The following is a 21,725-nucleotide window of genomic DNA, read 5'->3' as shown; positions in this document are numbered from 1 at the left end:
AACGTGCATTGCCACAGAAAGCACCCCACATCATGACACTACCGCCTCGAAATCTGTCAACTTCCTGTACACAACACTGGGCGTAACGTTCTTGACGGCGCCTCCACACCCTCACCCTACCATCAGCAAATCGAAGATTAAATCGGGATTCATCACTGAAGACGACTTGATTCCAATTCTTCTGAGTCCATCGTAAGTGTCGCTGTGCCCACAATTGACGTTGACGTCTGTGTAATTAAGTCAGAATCAGCCCGCAGTTTGGCCGTCGTGCTTGAAGGTGCGCACTCAGTCTACCCCTAAACAGTTCATTTCTGGTTGATGGAGCCGTCAAAAATCGGTTACGGAGGTGACGTAAGAAACAGTCCGTCGACTTCAACCCATCGTCCTTGCGACTTCAGCTACGGACGTTCCCGTCTGCAACATGCCGATGGCACGCTCACGTTGCACATTTGAAAGGCGTGGCATGACAAATGGCCGTAAAGACTTGTTTTTTCTTCTTTTCTTTCTTTTTTTGTTAATGACTGCTAACAAGTATGGCTGAAAACACGTGCGGTATTATGGCCACGTGACCAGTTGCACGTGAAAAACCACTTTTGCCACTATAGTGCTGTGCACATGATTTTGATCGATTCACCTGCACAAAAACGGGTGTTATCTGAAGAAAATACGTGGCCATTACTGTTTAAATACACAATAAGGGCCCACAATGATAACTGGTCAAAATGTTAAAATTTAAGGAATGTGAAGTTTTGGTTCAGTATATTATCGTACTTGTCTGTATTTTTTTAATGCTATATTCTGTACAAATCGCGAGACTATAATTTGCTAATTTGTGTTGTATTTGAATTGTATCAATTCTGCAAGTAATTTTCAACAACGATTTTACGAGGGTTGGGCATTCCGTAATTCAGAGTAAGTCATTCTTTATATTACCCATTGTCTTTTTTGTTGAACATATGTAGAAATATTGGGGTGATCTCAAGTAATTACATTAGTTCCGCTACTGTATTTTTGGAACGATGTCACGTCGTTTGTGACGTCATGCACAATGGATGACGTTATTTTCAAATTATTTGCGACAATACATGTGAGTGTGTTTGGGGATAGTTATAATATCCTGCATTAACAATAAACATTGTATTTAGCAAGCCTTGGTGAGCTAAATACATAGTGTTTATTCCTAATATAGGATATTTACCATTCCCAAACACACAAGCGTGATAACCTCTTTATCATATAATGTTTCATATACAGTGGCGAAGCAACTTATAAGTAAAACAATAAGTGTTTTACTTGCCTTTCGCGGTAATCCATCGGTCTGTCCGCTGGAGTCACTGCCCTTTGTCAAAGGGAACCTACTCTAACCCTAGTCCATGAGACGTCACGGCCACGTTCAGACGTTGTTGACAGTCGGCCTATCCCGTCATAACGTTAGGAATTGCAGTCATATGTACACACAGCGACAAAACGAAACAAGGTAACAATTCAAACATATTTCGCCCAAATCCCACTATTTTAATTTGTGGAAAAGGTTTCAAGTTCTACAAGCACAGATATGGCTACTGATCCCGCCTGGCTAGGCCTTGTGCCCTCGCAATTTATTTCTAAATTTATATCTCCAAAGTTGCCAAAACTTATAAAAATGCCTTAGCTACGTCACAGTTAGACATTGATTTTCAGTATATTAGACTGTTCTTTTGATAATGACATCAATTATCCCTGTAGTTTATCCAGTTTCGCGATGGTTAATTCTGACTCGATCGCCGAATGACAAGGGCGACGCCATGTTTGTTTATAAACGCTGAAAGTAGTCCTACTTGACCTTTGATATTTGCATCTCTATCCGCATATGACCCCAACGGATATCGTTTTTATCCGTTGGCTTTATCCTGCCGGGAAACCTACCCATCATATGATAAATTCATTGACGTCATTGTTCGTTTGTTTTACGCTGCACTCAGCAATATTCCACCTATGACCACAGCCTGTAAGTGATCGACTCCGATTGATCTTATGAGCAGCGATCTACGCCCTTGGGCTTCGATGACATGCACTCAGCCTAGTCTCCAAGCCTAACCACCCTATCCATTTGATCGTCTCTGCCTAAACAGTAAATACCTGTCATGCTATATAGTCTCTACTGTTAAAAAAAACATGTTGTTATGGTAAACTTTTGAAACGTGTCACACTTCGTTTCACAGATTCAGTTTATAAATAAAGTGACATCGTTTAACACATAGTCCAGTGATTGATATCATGAGCATCATCCACGCAATGGGATACGATGACATGCACCAACCAAGTCACCGAGCCTGACCACCCAATCCCATTAGTTGCCTCTTACGAGAAGCGTAGTCGCTGTTTACGGCAAGCATGGGTTGCTGAAGACTATTCTACCCCAGATATTCACGGGTGCACGGTGAAATGAATCGCTTCAAACATCTCGAATTCTTACAATAAACATTAATATACTTCTTTTTTTAAAATATCTTTGTCTTCAGTTAGAACGACTTAAAAAAAACGAAAACGAAAAGAAAACATGTTGATTACCATTACCATTTATTTGTGATACATTAAATCAGAAGCTTAAAGGAATGAATGTCATCTGTTTCAAGCGCATATTATTTTTTTAGCAAAGATTATTTTTGTGTTTATTTTCACATTGAGAAGATTATTCTTTTTAATGACCAGAGAAAGTGTGACTGTTTTCAGCCTAAAAATGATTTGTCGAATCAATAGGGATGTAAACACGTCAAGAGCAAACACGTTAGTTTCAAAGTAAAGCTTACTAGTTCTCGTACAGAAATCATTACATAATCGTTGTTAAGAAATGCCCAAAGTGGTCAACATTATCAATTTGTCCCTTGCCTTGCCTCTACCGTCAAACCAAAGTACCAAGCATACACAGGTTTCTATACAAAGCTAGCAGGCATTCCAGCCACCATGCTTTGGTCAAACAGCGATTCAAAAGTTTGACATTTGTGTGCATAAACCAAATGTGTGTGACCTCGATTACTCCTGACATTGATCTTGAAAAGCGCCCAAGAAAAGCATGCATTTTGTGTGCACGACCCCAGTGACCCTAGTCGGCCCGGCCATGCTGGGGGGCTCGAACTGCTTGAGACATGCGCGGCTTCAGACGTAAACAGAGGCTGGGGCTGCCGATACACCAGCTGGCGAACAAATACTCATCGGGGCTTTCGAATGTTTGAAATGTTCCGAAGACCGGATTTTTTATGAATAATATCAGTGACGTCAGAAGGGCTACTTGACTTTGTTCCCGGTTGAAGTATGAAGCAAGTGTATGCCGTATGTGAGGATATTTCGGTATAAACGGATATCCAACTAGATAGGAGACAGACAGATACACGAGGGTGAACAGTAGTAACGATAACTCCGGATGACGAATATCATTTCGTATAGTTGGTTGTTCGTTGTTTAATGCCGCACTCAGCATACGTGGGATATACGTGGGAAGGGTCGGTTTCATATGTATTGTTTCTAAAAAAACCGATTTGGGTTTTATGCCGCTTTAACAGTATTTCGCTTCAATACAATTTGTCAAATGTCATTCTCGATTATCCGTATATTAAATGTGATACACTGGATAATCGAGCAAGGTCCAATGGGGAACGTATAAAAAGTATTGCAGTTCGTGAAACCTAACCAGAAAACGATTTGAACGAGACAGATATTATTCAAGTAAGTGTTGTCAACGATTTTTCAAAATACGTAAATCCATGGAGATATCGGAAGCGTTTGCATCAAAGTAATAACGCCATGTTTAAAGACGTTTTGTACATATACACATCATTTACTTGTCACATGTAACATTAACATGGAATGTCTACTACCTTAAAGACCGAGAACGGTGGAATTTGCTTCAAGTTGTTGCTAATTGTTTATCAAAATGTAAGTGACAGGTGGACATGAGATTTGGAATCTACTGATAAGGGCAAGGGGACTATGATGGCTGGAATGACCTCTTTGTTTATACACAGTGGGAGCTTGCTTCTGCTGCCTGTCTCCCAATCTCAAGCATCTCCCCACTGTTAGTCCTGCACCATGACTGTGGAATATATTTATTTTATGAAAAAAATAATAATCTAGAAACGCATACAAAAGCAAGTTAGCCAGCTCCAGCTAGCTCTATTCCACAGCATAGGGAATTTTTATTTTATTTTAAGAGTCAAGAAGGATATTGTGTTATATAAGATTTCAGAGACTAAATGTTAGTCCACCCAACTGTCTGCTGTTAGCCTTGCTCCTTGTATTGAATGATAAGTCCATGGGTGTAAAGTTGTTCTATCCTTATAATAGGCAAGTCTAGATAATCGGTCAGTATGAGGATGCAAGTCTTTTATAGGACAACTTATTATTATTTATATAATCTAGAAATTATTATTTAAAAGATTGATTGTTGCCTTAGAGACTTGTGAAAGTCTATTTCTTTTGTCTACTTGCCACTTAGGTATGGAAAACAAGGAAACACACACAATACACTTTATACACTATAAACACTATATGCATGTCCTTATATCACCGAGTCAGTATCATGTAGTCAGTCACCAACAGACAATGTTTGCTCTTCAGAGTGGGTTTTTTATACAAATGATCCATTGTGCCAAGGTATTCAGCATGAAAACAGTAATATTAATTACCACTGCTGAAAGCAAACACCTATTTCTACATAATATATGTTGGTTGTACAGTTCATGTTCTCTGGGAATAATCATACATAAATATAAATATTTGCAAGTCAGCATTATTATGAACAGTTACTGGAAATATTCGGCAAAACTACAATGAACATTCTTCAAAGAAAAAGTACTACCTCTACAATAAAATAAAATTGTTTGTTATCCCATCTTGACGTCTGTGGCAATAAGGATACAATAGTACCAGTAAATTAATATTGGTATGTCAGCATTATAATGAACAGTGTCTCAAAATGGCATCTAGGATTCCGACAATTTGCATTTGTCATTGCAAATAACTTCTTCCACACTAGATTTGCTACTCATACCACTTCTGTTGTGATAAATATACATGAACATAAATGCACATCTTTCATTACTCGAAATTCGGGATCAAAAATCAATTTTCATGTATGGAAAAACTATACACAAGGTACTGGTGGGTTATAGCCAACAAGGGAGGCTGAAATGATGAGCGATATGTTGCAAAGAAAATGAATGTTGGTGGAGGAGAATGGGCAGTAACCAACAGAAGAGAGATAATGCCACTCTGTCTTGATGAAGACAAGAAGTTTATACCCCAACATAGAGGGGCAACCATACCTTGGACATAAGTGGGAATAGGACGACATATATTCCCAAGGAATAATACCTGTAATGTTCAACATATAAGATTATGTTTGTTTGTTGTTTAACGCCGCACTCAGCAATATTACAGCTATATGACGGCGGTTTGTAAAATAACTGGACCCGACAATCCAGTGATTGACACCATGAGCATCGATCCATGCAATTGAGATCGATGACGTGCATCAACCAAGTCAATCACATAAGTGTCAAAAGGACAGAAAATTCAATGATGTAAATGATTTCATTGGATTTATCAAGGACAATTATTTTTTATTATTATTATTATTATTATTATTATTATTGTATCAGCAGATAATAACCAAATAAACCTGTGTGAAGACTTTGCCTAGTTGACCTGATTAGACATCCTGAACATTTGTGTTTTGACTGTTGAACATCTGGTACATATCAAAGTATCAGCATGGTCATTTGTTGGACAGAAAACATGGTAAGAGACCTTATCAGATGAAAGTCCTGACAGGGGCAGTGTGCCTGCCAGTTGGTTTCCCAGGGAAACTAATTCCACCGTTCACGGTCTTTAACTGCAAGCATAATGACAACTGAAGTTATTCAATTTTGCGATTCGCGTGTGCCCAATGTCTGAAATAACATCTGTTCCTGATCACATTATCAGCACGAAAATAGATCACTTCTCCATTTTCTTTGTAAATTGGGTGTTGATTCCGATAAAAAAAATATTGGCTGTCCCTTAACCTATCTTGAAGACATTAATCTGAAGTTACTCATTTTAATTTCGATTTTGTAAATAATTAATAAGTCTTAGTGGAAGTCACTTTTATCGCATTCAGAATGTGTCGAAAACAAGACTTCCATCAATTATATATCACCGCATTCAATCTTTTGTTTGAAAACTCCCCACAAATTGCCCTTTTTGTAAGTTATACTGTTTCCTATGCACACTATTCTTTTTTATTGAGCTAAAGAGTCAAAGTAATCATGACCTAGATTTTACTGCATTTTGATGTAGTCCTCTATCATATAAGTTGGAATACACACATAATATAGGGACCAGCCAAATCGTGACAGCTCGTTAAACTTCCTGTGTGTGTCGAGTTGGCAGGAACGGAAACAGTGGAAGCCATGCATCTAGACGACCCGGACATTGATGGTTATGCAGGGCTGTTTGATGGAAAAGTAACTAAAGAGGCTGAATCTCTTATCTCTTATGGGGATCGTTTCAAATTAAATGGAGTTTGTTTCTATCAAAATTATATATTTCCAGGGACTAAGCTTGTCTGTAGTGCCGACCCTGAAACAAATATATCCAATATAGCCCATGTAAGTCTATATTGTTTAGCATGTCTGAAAATGAAAGTTTCTGGGCTGCTTTTTATTATATGTTATAACTATAATGTACCAACTGTTTTTTTCTGTACAAATTGTTCGTTTCAGACACTAGCTGTTAGTCTATAGGACTAAGCGTTAGTCTACTGGTTTTACAGTCACCTTTGTTGGTGAAGCTTAGTGTCAAATTCACTGTTCGTGTATGACGATATCCGCCAACTGATATGGAAGTTATATGATATTAATTAATGATTTAACTCTCACTGTTGGTTATGTGATTATATACATGATAATGGCGAATTGTGAACAAATACTATATAGGTGAATTGAACACGTATATCAAATTTTTGATGTACCGTTTTGTTTCTTATTTTTACAGAAATTGTAGCGGTTAAACTGTTTCATAAAGTGTTGATATAAGATAGTCAGTAATTATGGTTTAAATCACAGTATTTTAGTTTAATGACGGTGTATCAGTTTGGGAGGAAAGCCCGAAGGGATGTAGGCCTTATGTATTGATGTAAGACATATATTTGTTTATACTGGAGAGTATAAATATTTAGTAAATTACCTAGTCTCAAGTGGACGTATTTCGTAACTGTAACCGCAACGTCACGATACGCCCTGCTACACCACATACAGCCCATACACAGAGATTATGTTGAGAGGGCGTGAGGAGTGGGACATAATGCGATAACACCCGACTTACAATCACTTAATAATACGCAAGTTAATATGATTGGGTCTTATTTATAATCAATTGTACAATTTATTGAAATGATATTAACTGATATATTATTGATAACATTGGTGAATAATAAGATATGGACGATTACACAAGGTGGATATTAGATAAGTCGTGATTACTCATTTGAATTGCGTGATGTGAGGTGAAATGTGGTTTAACGTTGCGTTCTAGATTATTGCACTTAGATCGTGTGTGGCTGCTCGTTCTATCCCAGACTAATGTCAATTGGGATACCATGCCGCAGTTTAACATGGATGCCCCACCCAGACACAGTACACTGACTCCAAGCCGACCAGTCCTTGTTGTATCTCCGTAATGCGGTAGCGCCAGGCAGGGTAACAACAAGTACCACCTTTCAACGTTTTTTGGTATGACGCGACCGGGGTTCGAACCACCGACGCTCTACCACTAGACCAGGGAGGTTGTCGATTTGTATTGGAAGAGATCAGTTATGTTGTAACCTTCAAATTATCGACAAAGGATTGACATGGGAGTGTATACTTATCTCATAGTCAGCTACAGTGACGTTCCGCACATGATCAACAACTGGGTAGGACGTGGTTATTTAGCTAAGGTTAATTAAACACAGAGATTAAGAGACACAACACATAGGATAGGAAACAGTGACAAGGGATGGATCCTCTAGCACAGTGGGATAGGAGCTTATGGTGATTGCAGCAATTTGAAACATCAAAGTACGATTCAAATTAGCCTTGCTTAAAGGCTGTAGTTAATGATAAGTCCATTGGTGTATAATAATTCTATCTTTATGATAGGCAAGCCTAGATAAGCGGACAGTCTAAGGGCGTTAGTTTTTTATAACTTGTTCTTTTATATATATTTAATCTAGACATTTTGATTTAAACTAATTATTGCCTTAGAGACCTGTGCATGTCTTGATTCAAATATGACCATGTGTCCCACCTGCTTGGTGGTCGGAAATAGACATTCATCCTGAACACAAATATCAACATTTAAATACAAGGAAACATAGGTATATGACGTTTTATATATATATTTTTATAGAGTATATGAAGTTTATGTATATGATTGGGAAGTATGGAACAACTCATTGTTCACACAAACAACTAAAACATGATATATAATGATGTGAATAAATATAGTATCACTCTCGTCTGTGTTTTTGTGGTGGTTTCAACCCCTGGTAATCCCTGAAGAATTCAGGAGTGGGCTCTTCTATACTCATATCCCCTGAATTGATAAACCAAGACTAGCATAGCAAACCCAGATCACCAATAACTTTGAATTGTTGGATAGGCATTTCTTAGACGTTGACAAAGTAGGCACAATTTATGGATAACAACTTCTTTGTTTTACTGGGGGCGGTCGGGTATCCTGGTGGTTTAAGCGTTCGCTCGTCACACCGAAGACCCGGGTTCGATTCCCGACATGGGTATACAATGTGTGAAGCCCATTTCTGGTGTCCCCCGCCGTGATATTGCTGGAATATTGCTAAAAGCGGCGTAAAACCATACTCACTCACTCACTTGTTTTACTGTAATGGCGACGTTTCGGTCTAGATCCGTGTGACCTTGTCAAGCACCAATTACTTATGTCTCTCTTATGGGCAAACATTAGGTGACGTGGATGGACGCCGTGTGATTGCTACTGTGTTTACTTATGTGGGTTCGCTTTGCAGAGATGCCTACCCTAGGCGTGGGTTCGCTTTGCAGAGATGCCTACCGTAGGCGTGGGTTCGCTTTGCAGAGGCGCCTACACTAGGCGTGGGTTCGCTTTGCAGAGATGCCTACCCTAGGCGTGGGTTCGCTTTGCAGAGATGTCTACCCTAGTCGTGGGTTCGCTTTGCAGAGATGCCTACCCTAGGCGTGGGTTCGCTTTGCAGAGATGCCTACCCAAGGCGTGGGTTCGCTTTGCAGAGACGCCTACCCTAGGCGTGGGTTCGCTTTGCAGAGATGCCTACCCTAGGCGTGGGTTCGCTTTGCAGAGATGCCTACCCTAGGCGTGGGTTCGCTTTGCAGAGATGCCTACCCTAGGCGTGGGTTCGCTTTGCAGAGATGCCTACCCTAGGCGTGGGTTCGCTTTGCAGAGATGCCTATCCTAGGCGTGGGTTCGCTTTGCAGAGATGCCTACCCTAGGCGTAGGTTCGCTTTGCAGAGATGCCTACCCTAGGCGTGGGTTCGCTTTGCAGAGATGCCTACCCTAGGCGTGGGTTCGAACACCAGATTTGTTAAGTTTCTGGTCTGTTAGCACTATACCCCTGGTCGTTTGTTTCACCAGAGTAGTAAAAGTCTTAGACCTGCATTACTTAAGACTTTCTTCTCACGTGAATCTAACATAACTGATGTAATATGTCGAAAGAGGCGTGAAACTAAACTCACTCACTAATATGGCTCTTCATCTTGTGAGCTTCATCCCTTGGCTTCATCCCTGGTCAGCAATTGTTAGCCAGTTTGTTATTTTAATAAATATCTGTTTAGGTTTTGTGTTTTGAGCCCTGTCTTTCTTGATACAGCACCTTTTGGTCACAATGAATCAAATCTATCAAAGAATCTTTATTTCACTTCATGACATGAGATAAGGCGTAGGTATTGGAAACAAGTTGTCTTCGGACACTCGATTACCAGTTATGCGTAGAATCGTTGTCTGTTGATATCAATGACTTCCACGTTTGAAATGCATATGCAAAACCCAATCGCGGACAAACCTGATGCGATGACGTGTTTACGTTACCATTATCATGTATGGCACAGATAATGAAGTGTAAGATTCTGTTGTCATCGAAATATCTACCATGCCTCTAAATGTATATGTAGAGTTACCCGCCCTTGCCTCTAAACCATCCTCTTTATGCATAAAACGAACTATATAGATCTACATAAAACAATCAGATTTAGACTCCCCGCTAATAATACGCCGTCGGCAATGACATGTCATGACAATTCATCCAACGTAGGCCTTTTTTAGTGACAGATTCATATTTGAGAGCCAAAGAACATCGCAGCCGTTGTTGGTTCTCAAACGCACGACTTGCACGGGCTGTATGCGAAGGGTCCGCAGGGAGTTGAAAGTGGGTCAGAGAGTGAAGGCTTGTTGTTGTTTATGAACAGCTCAAGGTGCACTATTAAAGACACAAGACGACACATCTCCGCTAGACATACTCAGTTCATTCCAGGGTCAAGTGCCCCTGGCATTTTAGTGTCAACCTTCAATTTGTATATACACACTGAACTAAACATTTGAATATATCGAATACATTACTTATGGTGTGGTACTGAACAGTATTATTTTGTGAAGCAAAAACAATTGACAGAAATGTTCAGTTGGAACCTTAAGCCGTCGCCGCACATGCATGCAAGAGTCTGAAGATTTTAGGAAGATATTAAATCTTGCTCTACTTTGTAATTTATGTGTGTGAATCTTAGATGTTCATGGGTACATCTGTTTATAGTTACATCTCGAGTTACAAATTGCTAAAAACTATTTTACACACGGCTAGTATATATGTTAAGGCAGAGACCATAAAATATTATATGGTCTCTAGTTAAAGTCACGAGTGCAAGGAGCGCATCGTTTAAACAACTTTAGAGGTATCAAATGAGAAATAACCAGCGATCAGTGCTGTCATCTGTCAAATAAATCAGGAAAATTATGAGGCCAGGGTCCTGTTCCACAAAGCGCTATGACTATCGTAAGCCTATGTTAATGCATCATGAGAGTTACGATCACCTCAGCACTAAGACTACCATAAGCCTATGTTAAAGCTTATGGGAGTTACGACCACCTTAGCGCTACGACTATCGTAAGCCAATGTTAAAGTATAGGAGTTACTATCATCTTAGCACTAAGACTCACGTAAACCTATGTTAAAGTACATGGGAGTTACGATCATATTAGCACTAAGACTATCGTAAGCCTATGTTAATGTATCATGGCAGTTACGATCATCTTAGCGCTACGACTTTCGGAAGCTTATGTTAACGTATGGGAGATACGATCACCTTAGCGCTACGACTATCGTAAGTCAAAGCTAAGTATATGGGAGTTACGATCATCGGGAGTTCGCTTTGTGGGACGGGGCCTGGTCGACATAACCGATATAACACAAATAGCCGCTGCTGTTCTCATGCACCGTAATTTGATATATATTTACATCAACAGTGGACTTTAATTTCCAGTATTCAGTAATTCCAGTTGTACACAGATCGCTTAAATTTTCGCATCTCTAAATGGTATCATTACAGCCGAATGGCGTATATCTGTATTAAAGCTCGGCAACTAGATCTGTTGATGTACAACAGCTGGTTCGAGATGTACATTTTAAAACTGTGTCACATGAAACTTGTTTTTGTTGTCTCGTCTGGTAGGTTTCTGACGCCAGTTTATTTTCACATCGAGACAATGATAGACTTTGTAGCGCCCGCGTTTCCTGAGCGGAAAACGAAACATGATTATTGTCGGGAACTGTGTCCACTGATGTGCATAAAAACATTTATTCATTCCTAAAATTTATTTTGTCTGTCCTGCTTGAAAGCATGTAATAAATATGTACATGCAACTGCATCTATCTCGAACGCGGACAGCTCGAAATATTGCACCTTTGTCGAACGTTACCAAACCACAAGTCCATGTTTGTAACTCGAACACCTGGTTATATCGAATGAATCGTTTAATCTGATAAAACATGCACTGACATTTATATTAGGGACTGGTGGGGATGTGGAGATTTGTTTTCATTTAGTGGGTGATATCCTCCTTTGACGCTGTATTAGCAAATTGTTTGATTAAAACTGACAAGAACAGTATCAATATGTCACACTGTTACATGTAACTGTCTCCTTGTATCACAGCCTCCGCTAACTATTCATCCCGATGCTGTCCACGAAATCTGATAAGTCAATAAATTATTTTTTTTAGAAATAGTAATTAAACCATCCGTGGCTTTTTAAAATCCAAAAAGTCAAATATCTCTGAGAAAGAAACGTTCTTAAAGCCCCCACGCTGAAGATTCGCGAATCGATGAAACTTGACCTTCTATCCCGAAACGAACTCGATGACCTTTCCGACGTTATGCATGCTGTTTGTTACGGTCCCAGCCAAATTTGCACACACTAAATCCAGGTCGTTGCTTCACATGCGGAATGGCAAAAACATGAAAATCTTGAACTTGAATCGATAAGACGTTTATGTAAACTTGCAGAGCTTGTCCCGGCTTGTTGTATGTTGTGTGTAGACACAGACGAAACACAATGAATTGTTGCTTTAAACGACAAATTTATGAAGAAATGTCTCATTTTGTCATCTTGTGACCTCTTTGGCGAATTTGTTCCGAGGAAAAATTCAAGATTCTGCGTCGCTATGTTTGTATTCAATGAGATAATAGTTTAGGATTATCAATAATTAATCTTTGACGCAGTTTAAGTATATAGGGCAGGATTGCAAACTATGGCAATCTTCTAACTAACAGCTATAATTGTTAATTACTTTCATGAATGCGTCCCTTAATATTATGCATTTGGGAAGTATTGACGCACTTTGTATAATTACCGTTTACCTCATGGTTTCAGAATGAATATGGTACCTATCATGTTAATATGCGAGCATCATAACATATTATTATCATTCATATTTTGTTTTCACGAATTAACAATATGTCTGGAAATTAGACACACACAAAATTATCTAAATTTATTTTTTCTACCGTTCTACATTTGTAAAACAAATGTTTCTCCGTTGTAAGTGTTTAACGCTGCAGCCATCAATATCCCAGCTGTATGACGTCTGAGTGAGTGAGTGAGTATGGTTTTACGCCGCTTTTAAATATTCCAGCAATATCACGGCGGGGTACACCAGAAATTGGCTTCACATATTGTACCCATGTACGCCATCTTCGGCGTGACGAGCGAACGCTTTAACCACTGGGCTACCCGACCGTCCCTTGTGACGTCTGAAGAAAGCCCTATCTGGACAAGGCAAACGAAGCTAGATAGGAGGACACTGTTGTTTTGTTTTTTCATGAAATGACGGCAAGATAGACACATTTTTTATGGATAACAACTTCTTTAATACTGTAAAAAGGCGACGTTTCGGTATAGATCCTTATACCGTTGTCAAGCAAGACTGAATGAGGGACATAGTGCAGAATATACTGTAAAAAGGCGACGTTTCGGTATAGATCCTTATACCGTTGTCAAGCAAGACTGAATGAGGGACATAGTGCAGAATATGTACTGCCTTTTTACAGTATTAAAGAAGTTGTTATCCATAAAAATTGTGTCTATCTTGTCATCCGTCAACTTCTAAGTAATGCCTATCAAACAAGTTATGAAATGACGGGTTTCAAATGACATTTCCAGGATGTAAACACTTTTCAGTCATATTTAACCATAAGGAATAGAATATATGAAAGTCAATTTTTTCATTAGGAGGAACACAACGTTTCGGAGTACTAGTATATGCTCACCCCTTCATCAGGTGAATAAATGCTATGAGGCAGAGTTGGTTGGTTGGTTTGTTGTTTAACGCCGCACTCAGCAATATTCCAGCTATATGACGGCAGTCTGTAAATACTAGTAATCGAGTCTGGACCAGACAATCCAGTGATTATTACAATGAGCATCTATCCACGTAATTGGGATACGATGACATGCATCATCCAAGTCAATGAGTCTGACCACCCGATCCCGTTAGGCGCATCTTACCACAAGCATAGTCGCCTTTTACGGCAAGCATGGGTTGCTCAAGATCTATTCTACCCCGGATCTTCACGTGTCTATGAGACAGAGGGCATATTTATGTACCACATATACATGTATCACGTCTAAATGCCTTTCAAAGACTTGATATTTAACCATGTTACGTACAAACGTGGCATGTAATACCCTGTTATCATCAATGATCTTATTCTTGCGATGGCATTATCCAAGTCTAAACGAAATGCGCCTATCTTGATTGGTAACACCAGAGGTATGGTAAGTAATATTTAGTTTTTGAAACGACATGACTCGTTCACTGCAGAACGGCTGACTCAGATTTCACCGAGGCGAATTATCACCTCAGTTTGCCCATCCTTAAAATTCTAACTATGTTTAAATCTCCAAAACTTCCTTACTTTCAAAAGCAGTTTTTACTGTATGGCTTCTCAGTGCGTGTCGTACGGTGGATGCTACTATCCGGGTTCGTCAACCGGTTTTGTTTTGCTGACGCAGGTGGCATGTGTGTGTAACATCCACCGTCAGTTTCCGTTTACAACGTGACTGTCAGTTGAACATAATGTTCGGGGGCGGTCGGGTAGCCTAGTGGTTAAAGCGTTCGCTCGTCACGCCGAAGACCCGGGTTCGATTCCCGACATGGGTACAATGTGTGAAGCCCTTTTCTGGTGTCCCCCGCCGTGATATTGCTGGAATATTGATAAAAGCGGCGTAAAACCAAAACTGACTCACTGAACATAATGTTCTGTCATATTAGCAAGTCCTACGTAGGAGATAGTAAATACCTAAGATACTAAGTAGTAAGTCCTACGTAAGAGATAGTAAGTCCTACGTAGGAGATACTAAGTCCTACGCAGGGGATACTAAGTTCTACGTAGGAGATACTAAGTCCTACGTAGGAGATACTAAGTCCTACGTAGGAGATACTAAGTCCTACGTAGGAGATAGTAAGTCCTACGTAGGAGATGCTAAGTCCTACGTAGGAGATAGTAAGTCCTACGTAGGAGATACTAAGTCCTACGTAGGAGATACTAAGTCCTACGTAGGAGATACTAAGTCCTACGTAGGGGATACTTAGACACAAAATAATGTCCCCTTGGCCCCACTACGCTTCCATAGCTAGCACTATAGTTTTGTTCTATTTTTGTTCAACAGTAAAGTGTAAGGGTCCCTGATACAAGATGTCCCGGAGCTGTGCAGTCGGTGACAGTGACAGGTCACAGCAGTAAGACATATCTACTTGTGTCAACGTCATATGCCACATGCTACCAACATGCTATCGACATCGTGTTGTATCCCTAATCAACACCGTATTCTACACCCTATTCAACATCCTAATCAACACCATACTCTACATCCTAATCAACATCGTATTCCGTACCCCAATCCATATTACACGTCCTAATAAACATCGTATCCTTCACCCTAATCAACATCATATTCTACATCCTAATCACCATCTTATCCTACATCCTAATCAACATCATATTCTACATCCTTATCAACATCTTATTCTACATCCTAATCAACATCATATTCTACATCCTAATCAACACTCGTCACTATATGGCTGAGATACTGCAGATGTGACGTTAAATTTTAACTCACTCACTCACACTCCTAATCAACATCGTATTTTACATCCTAATAAACACCATATTCTACGTGTCAAACCTTTTTTCTTTATTTCATCCCATTTCCCTGTATTATCCCAATATACATCCCAATCCACATTCCAACCTTTATTCCCAGCCCATATCCCACCATTTATTACATACAATTCCACACCCAACTTCCAATCTCACCCAATCAGCGCAATCTGCCCAACTTTCTCAGCTGAGAATCCCTATTGAATGGTGAAAGTTCTTTCCAGTTCACACGTCATGTCCGAGAGTACTCGTGTCAATGACCATTCCCAGATCAACACATGCAATGCCACATTCCATGGAACTAGAGTTGTTCATCTATTATCTATTACTTTTGAACTTTGTCTGGCATAATAACTTATCAAGAAGCAATCGTTGAGAGGTGCCCTGCCATATATACAATCTGCATGCACATACAAAAATAATAACGTTAAGGTTTTCCTTTAATTGAAACCATTATTTCACGTTCTGGAGGTTGCTTCCAGTTCTTATGGTCACCATTGAGTTGACTGTCGGTACTCAGATAGACGCCGGGTACATTTTGTTAAGTACTATACCCGCTTGATGGAATCCCTCACACCTGGTACCCGTCTTTATCAGATCGGCCACGGCTCGGTGCCCCTTAACGGTTCTTTAAACACGTGATTATTAACACGGCGGCGAAAGAGGAAAGAAGTATTTTTCTAACCTGGACAGCGATTTTTTTCTACCTCCTGGGGAACAAAAGAATGTGCTTTGTGTAGTTCTTTGTTCCTGATATCGAGAATATGATCGGAATGTTGTGATTCAGTGATAAACAGGCACTTCATACCAAAGGCACTTGACAGTAAAAGTTCACAAATATATGCCTTCCGTTTACAATAGATCCCAAAATAAGCAATGATAAATTTAATGTCTTATTATATCTTCCTTTGTGGCATCTACTCCAGTATATAGAGGTTTTATGTGATTCGTATTTTGTTGATCGGCTGTTAGGTGTAAATGACATGTAATAATTGTTTAGTTGAGTGTTTCATTACAGTAACAGCAATAGCATGTACTACACCAATTCGTCACACACATGGATGTCGCGCAAATATTTTGTTTGTTGTTTGATGCGACAGTAAGCATTCCAGCTATATCACGGCGGGATAAAAAATAATCGTGTCTGGGCCAGGGAAACCAGAGGCTAATAGCATGAGCAACTATAGGTCAAGGCCCCATTCTTCAAATCGATCTTAGCTCCACGTCTATCGTAAGCCCGTGTTAAAGTATGGGAGTTACGACGCCTGTGTTAAAGTTACGATAATCTTAGCGCTACGACTATGGTAAGCCTATGTTAATGTATGGGAGGCAGTTACGATCACCTTAGTGCTCCGACTATCGTAAGCATACGTTAAAGTATAGGAGTTACGATCACCTTAGCGCTACGACTATCGTAAGCATACGTTAAAGTATAGGAGTTACGATCACCTTAGCGCTACGACTATCGTAAGCATACGTTAAAGTATAGGAGTTACGATCACCTTAGCGCTACGACTATCGTAAGCATACTCTAAAGTATAGGAGTTACGATCACCTTAGCGCTACGACTATCGTAAGCATACGTTAAAGTATAGGAGTTACGATCACCTTAGCGCTACGACTATCGTAAGCATACGTTTAAGTATAGGAGTTACGATCACCTTAGCGCTACGACTATCGTAAGCATACGTTAAAGTATAGGAGTAACGATGACCTTAGCGCTACGACTATCGTAAGCATACTTTAAAGTATAGGAGTTACGATCACCTTATAGCGCAATGACTATCGTAAGCCTATGTTAAAGTATGACAATTACGACCATCTTAGCGCTATGATCGCTTTGTGGAACGGGCCCCAGGATCCAATGACCCAATGAACCAGGTCATACATTGTGACCAACAGATCCCCTTTTCAGACGGTTCTCAAATTACAACAAACATTTGGTTCGTTGAATCCACACCTTGGGGGTGTCGATGCTGTCAATCGGTAAAATATATTCTTTGTCTCTTCAGAAATAATCGTGAATCTAGCCAATGTTGTAGAAACCTAGAGTGCATGCATGAGTGACAAGACATCGGCCCTTAAACAACCTGACTCCGGGTCACACAAACCAGTGGCTGAATGCACGAGCAGATCCGGGGCTCGATGACACATAGTGGGCACGGTCAAAAACTGTAAGCACCATCAGACAGATAGAATAAGTTTAATAAGTGCCACATGATAGGCAACAAAATGCACTCCAAAATGCTCCAGCTATATGACGCCGGTCTGTTAATAATAGGCAACAATAATAAAACATTTACATGCAAAGTGTCCTGTCCTCCAGTCTTAATTGGCACTGACGAGAAAATGCATCATATGCAGAGGCGTGTACAGACACGCTAAAAAGGTTTGTTTGTTTGTTTGTTGTTTACCGCCGCTCTCAGCAATATTCCAGCTATATGAGGCCGGTCTGTAAATAATCGAGTCTGGACCAAACAATCCAGTGACTGACATCAAGAGCATCGTTCCACGCAACTGTGATACGATGACATGCGTCATCCAAGTCAACGAGCCTGACCACCCGATCTCGGTAGTCGCCTCTTATGACATGGGTTGCCAAAGTTCAAATTTGATGAGTAGCGCGGGTCTCTAGAAGTGAAGAACATGTTATTCGACAAGACAACACAAATGAAAGTAGTAACGTACGACATTAAGTGTAAATTTCAAATGAACTGTTGATTTTATATTTCATTTAAGCATATATGTTATTATTTATCGAGCTATTAATAATAAAACTATTTACCTTGACATAACGAGCATCGAGCCACGCCATTGGGATACGATGACATGCATCAACCAAGTCACCGAGCCTGACCACCCTGTCCCGTTAGTCACATTTTACGATAAGCATAGTCGCCATTTACGGCAAGCATGGGTTGCTGAAGACCTATTCTACCCCGGATCTTCACGGGTCTGCTAAAAAGGAAAAACGTCAGAGGCGACTACCTGGATCGGGTGGTCAGACTCACTTGATTGATGCATGTCATCGTATCTCAATTGCGTAGATCGATGTAAATCACTGGACTGTCTGGTCCGGAATCGATTCTTTACACACCGCCGTCATATAGCTGGAATATTTCAGTGCAGATTTAAACAACAAACAAACCATAAAAAAAGGATAAAATAATACGACATATACACAGCACTGGCGCCTTCTAAACATTTCATTTACAGTGCAAGTAAGTACATTAGCAACTAGATTATAACTTTAACTCTTGCAACATGTACTGGTGGTGACCTATGTTCTGCCTGTAATCCCCACGGGGCGGATTCACAGGAAAGTGAGTGGATCTCATTCCACCATTGCTTGGAGTTGTACATTCGTATGACGATCGTTTGGGTGTGTAGTCCTTTTTCGGATACAATGAAAAAAATGAAACGCATTTATAATGTAGCCACTTCCAGGAAAGACTTGCCGACGTGTCGAGCACGGATAATGAACGCTCTCCCATATTACGCAACATGAAACTATTTGTAATGTTTGTTTGTTTATTTGTTTGTTAACGCCGCACTTAACAATATTCCAGCGGCGGCCTGTAAATAATAGAGTCAAGACCAAACAATCCAGTGATTGACATTCATGAGCATCGATTTTCGCAACTGGGATACGATGACATGCATCAACCAAGTCAGCGAGCCTGACCACCCGATCCCGTTAGTAGCCTCTTACGATAAGCATAGTCGCCTTTTACGGCAGGCATGGGTTACTGAAGACCTATTCTTACCCGCATCTTCACGGGTATATTTGTAATGGACACGGGTTGAAATACTCATCATCTCTGTGGAACGTTGATAGCATGCTCCACTGACTGACCGAATCTATACTATCGAGGGTCACGTTTTCCTCGAGAATACGTAAAAGTGAAAATAGGTTCAACAGAAATAGCTTGTGCAAAACACACCTTAGTGTAATTTACAAGGAACAAGGTCCTCCAAGATGTATTGGACGTTCATCTGAACGTGTACTGACTTAATATTTTTCGTTCTTTATTCGAAATTTTACTTGGATGGTTTATGTATACCGCTTAAACCACGTTCACCTAAGATGAAAATACTCATCATCTCTGTGGAACGTTGATAGCATGCTCCACTGACTGACCGAATCTATACTATCGAGGGTCACGTTTTCCTCGAGAATACGTAAAAGTGAAAATAGGTTCAACAGAAATAGCTTGTGCAAAACACACCTTAGTGTAATTTACAAGGAACAAGGTCCTCCAAGATGTATTGGACGTTCATCTGAACGTGTACAGACTTAATATTTTTCGTTCTTTATTCGAAATTTTACTTGGATGGTTTATGTATACCGCTTAAACCACGTTCACCTAAGATGCCAAGACATGTCTCTTGATTTAACGTGCTTGATTTAAGTAAAGAATTGTGTAGTTTTAATGTCAGAGAATTAATGTAGCGAGGCTGACACATTGTTACTGACGTGATAATCAAATCACAATGCCTACGCCACTCTCACTGTCACTCATGTATTTACGACGAACCAATAAGACCGTAAAACCGGTTATAATAAAATGTGCTGACCCGTACCTGGTTTCTAGCAAGTGCAAATGCCTTTCAAACCACAGGTATTTAGTTGATACTTCACAACAATAAATGTTTACCTCGTTATAACAACATTTTTCGACCACACAACAACTTGCATTAGGAAAAGGACATTTAAAAATCACTGATAAATATGATATGGGAATAATAACTACAAGAGAAATAGGGATCATAAAAATAATATCAAATACATATCTGTGGTATAATCGCGTTATAACGAGTACGTATATTAAATTCCAGCTTGTATATTTCGATACACGCATTGTTTGATCATTCAGGTGTTTACCTCTCACCTGTTGCAGAACAATTGAATACCTGGTTTAGACAGGTAGACATAGATACACACGCACCTCGCGACCCCCTCGGTACACAGAACATTACGCTAACAAAAGAGGGAGACCTACTCACAATAAGCTTAGCCGTGCTTCTCTGGACGTTGAAGGAGGGCGCAGGGATGTGCGAGCGTTCGGTACATGTGAAAATACCGCGCACGTGCTTACTTTGTCGAACATCTACCGTGGAATTTTGTGCACAATACAATCTGTGTGTGCATCTTTTTTCCATTTTGCTGTTTTCAACAATATATCAAATTGCTAAAATGTAATCCTCAGGTCTTTTGTGAAATGTCTGTAGAGTAAGTAGATAGTGTCACTGCGTTCGCGGATTACAGACGTCGAATCTCACGAGAATTCGTGAGAAAAGAGACACACTTAGACCAGGGAGTGGGAAAAGAGACACACACACATATTTTCATATACATGTATACGAATGTTGTCTTCGTGGGTATAACTAAGTATATGTATTCTGTTATTCCCTAAAAACATTATGGAGGATTTTGTCTTATCATCGAGCGACCCGGCAAAAGTGATTGTTTGTTTGGTTGTTGAACGCCACACTCTGCAATTTCCAGCTATATGCCGGTAGTCTGTTCACCTCGAAGTAAGTAATCGAATTTGGATTATGATCATGAGTATGACAAGCATGAGTTGTTGAAGTTCAAATTTGATGAGTAGCGCAGGTCTCCGGAAGTGAAGAACATGCTATTCGACAAGAAAACACAAATGACCTAGTGTTTCTGTATTTTCTTATTGAACTTCATCATCCTACACTGAAAACCATAGTCATTGAAGCAGATTGAAAGTAGTTACGGCATTAAGTGTAAATTTCAAGTGAAATGTTGATTTTCCATTTAAACATGTATGTTCCTCTCTATCGCGCAATAAATAATAAAACTATTTACCTTTAGTATAGATTTTAGGGGGTATAACACTTGTTTATTGATATAACGTTGTTGTGTTTTGTTCAGGCATGCATAATTTACCAAGTCGTTCTTAAAGTCAATCGCTTCCATCATTGCCACAGGTGTGTTGGTTTGTTGTTTAACGCCGCACTCAGTAATATCCCAGCT

This window comes from Haliotis cracherodii, unplaced genomic scaffold (genome assembly GCF_022045235.1).
Source record: "Haliotis cracherodii isolate W230 unplaced genomic scaffold, xgHalCrac1.p SCAF_4, whole genome shotgun sequence".
In the NCBI taxonomy this organism is placed as follows: domain Eukaryota; kingdom Metazoa; phylum Mollusca; class Gastropoda; order Lepetellida; family Haliotidae; genus Haliotis; species Haliotis cracherodii.
Note: the sequence above shows the minus strand (reverse complement) of the source record.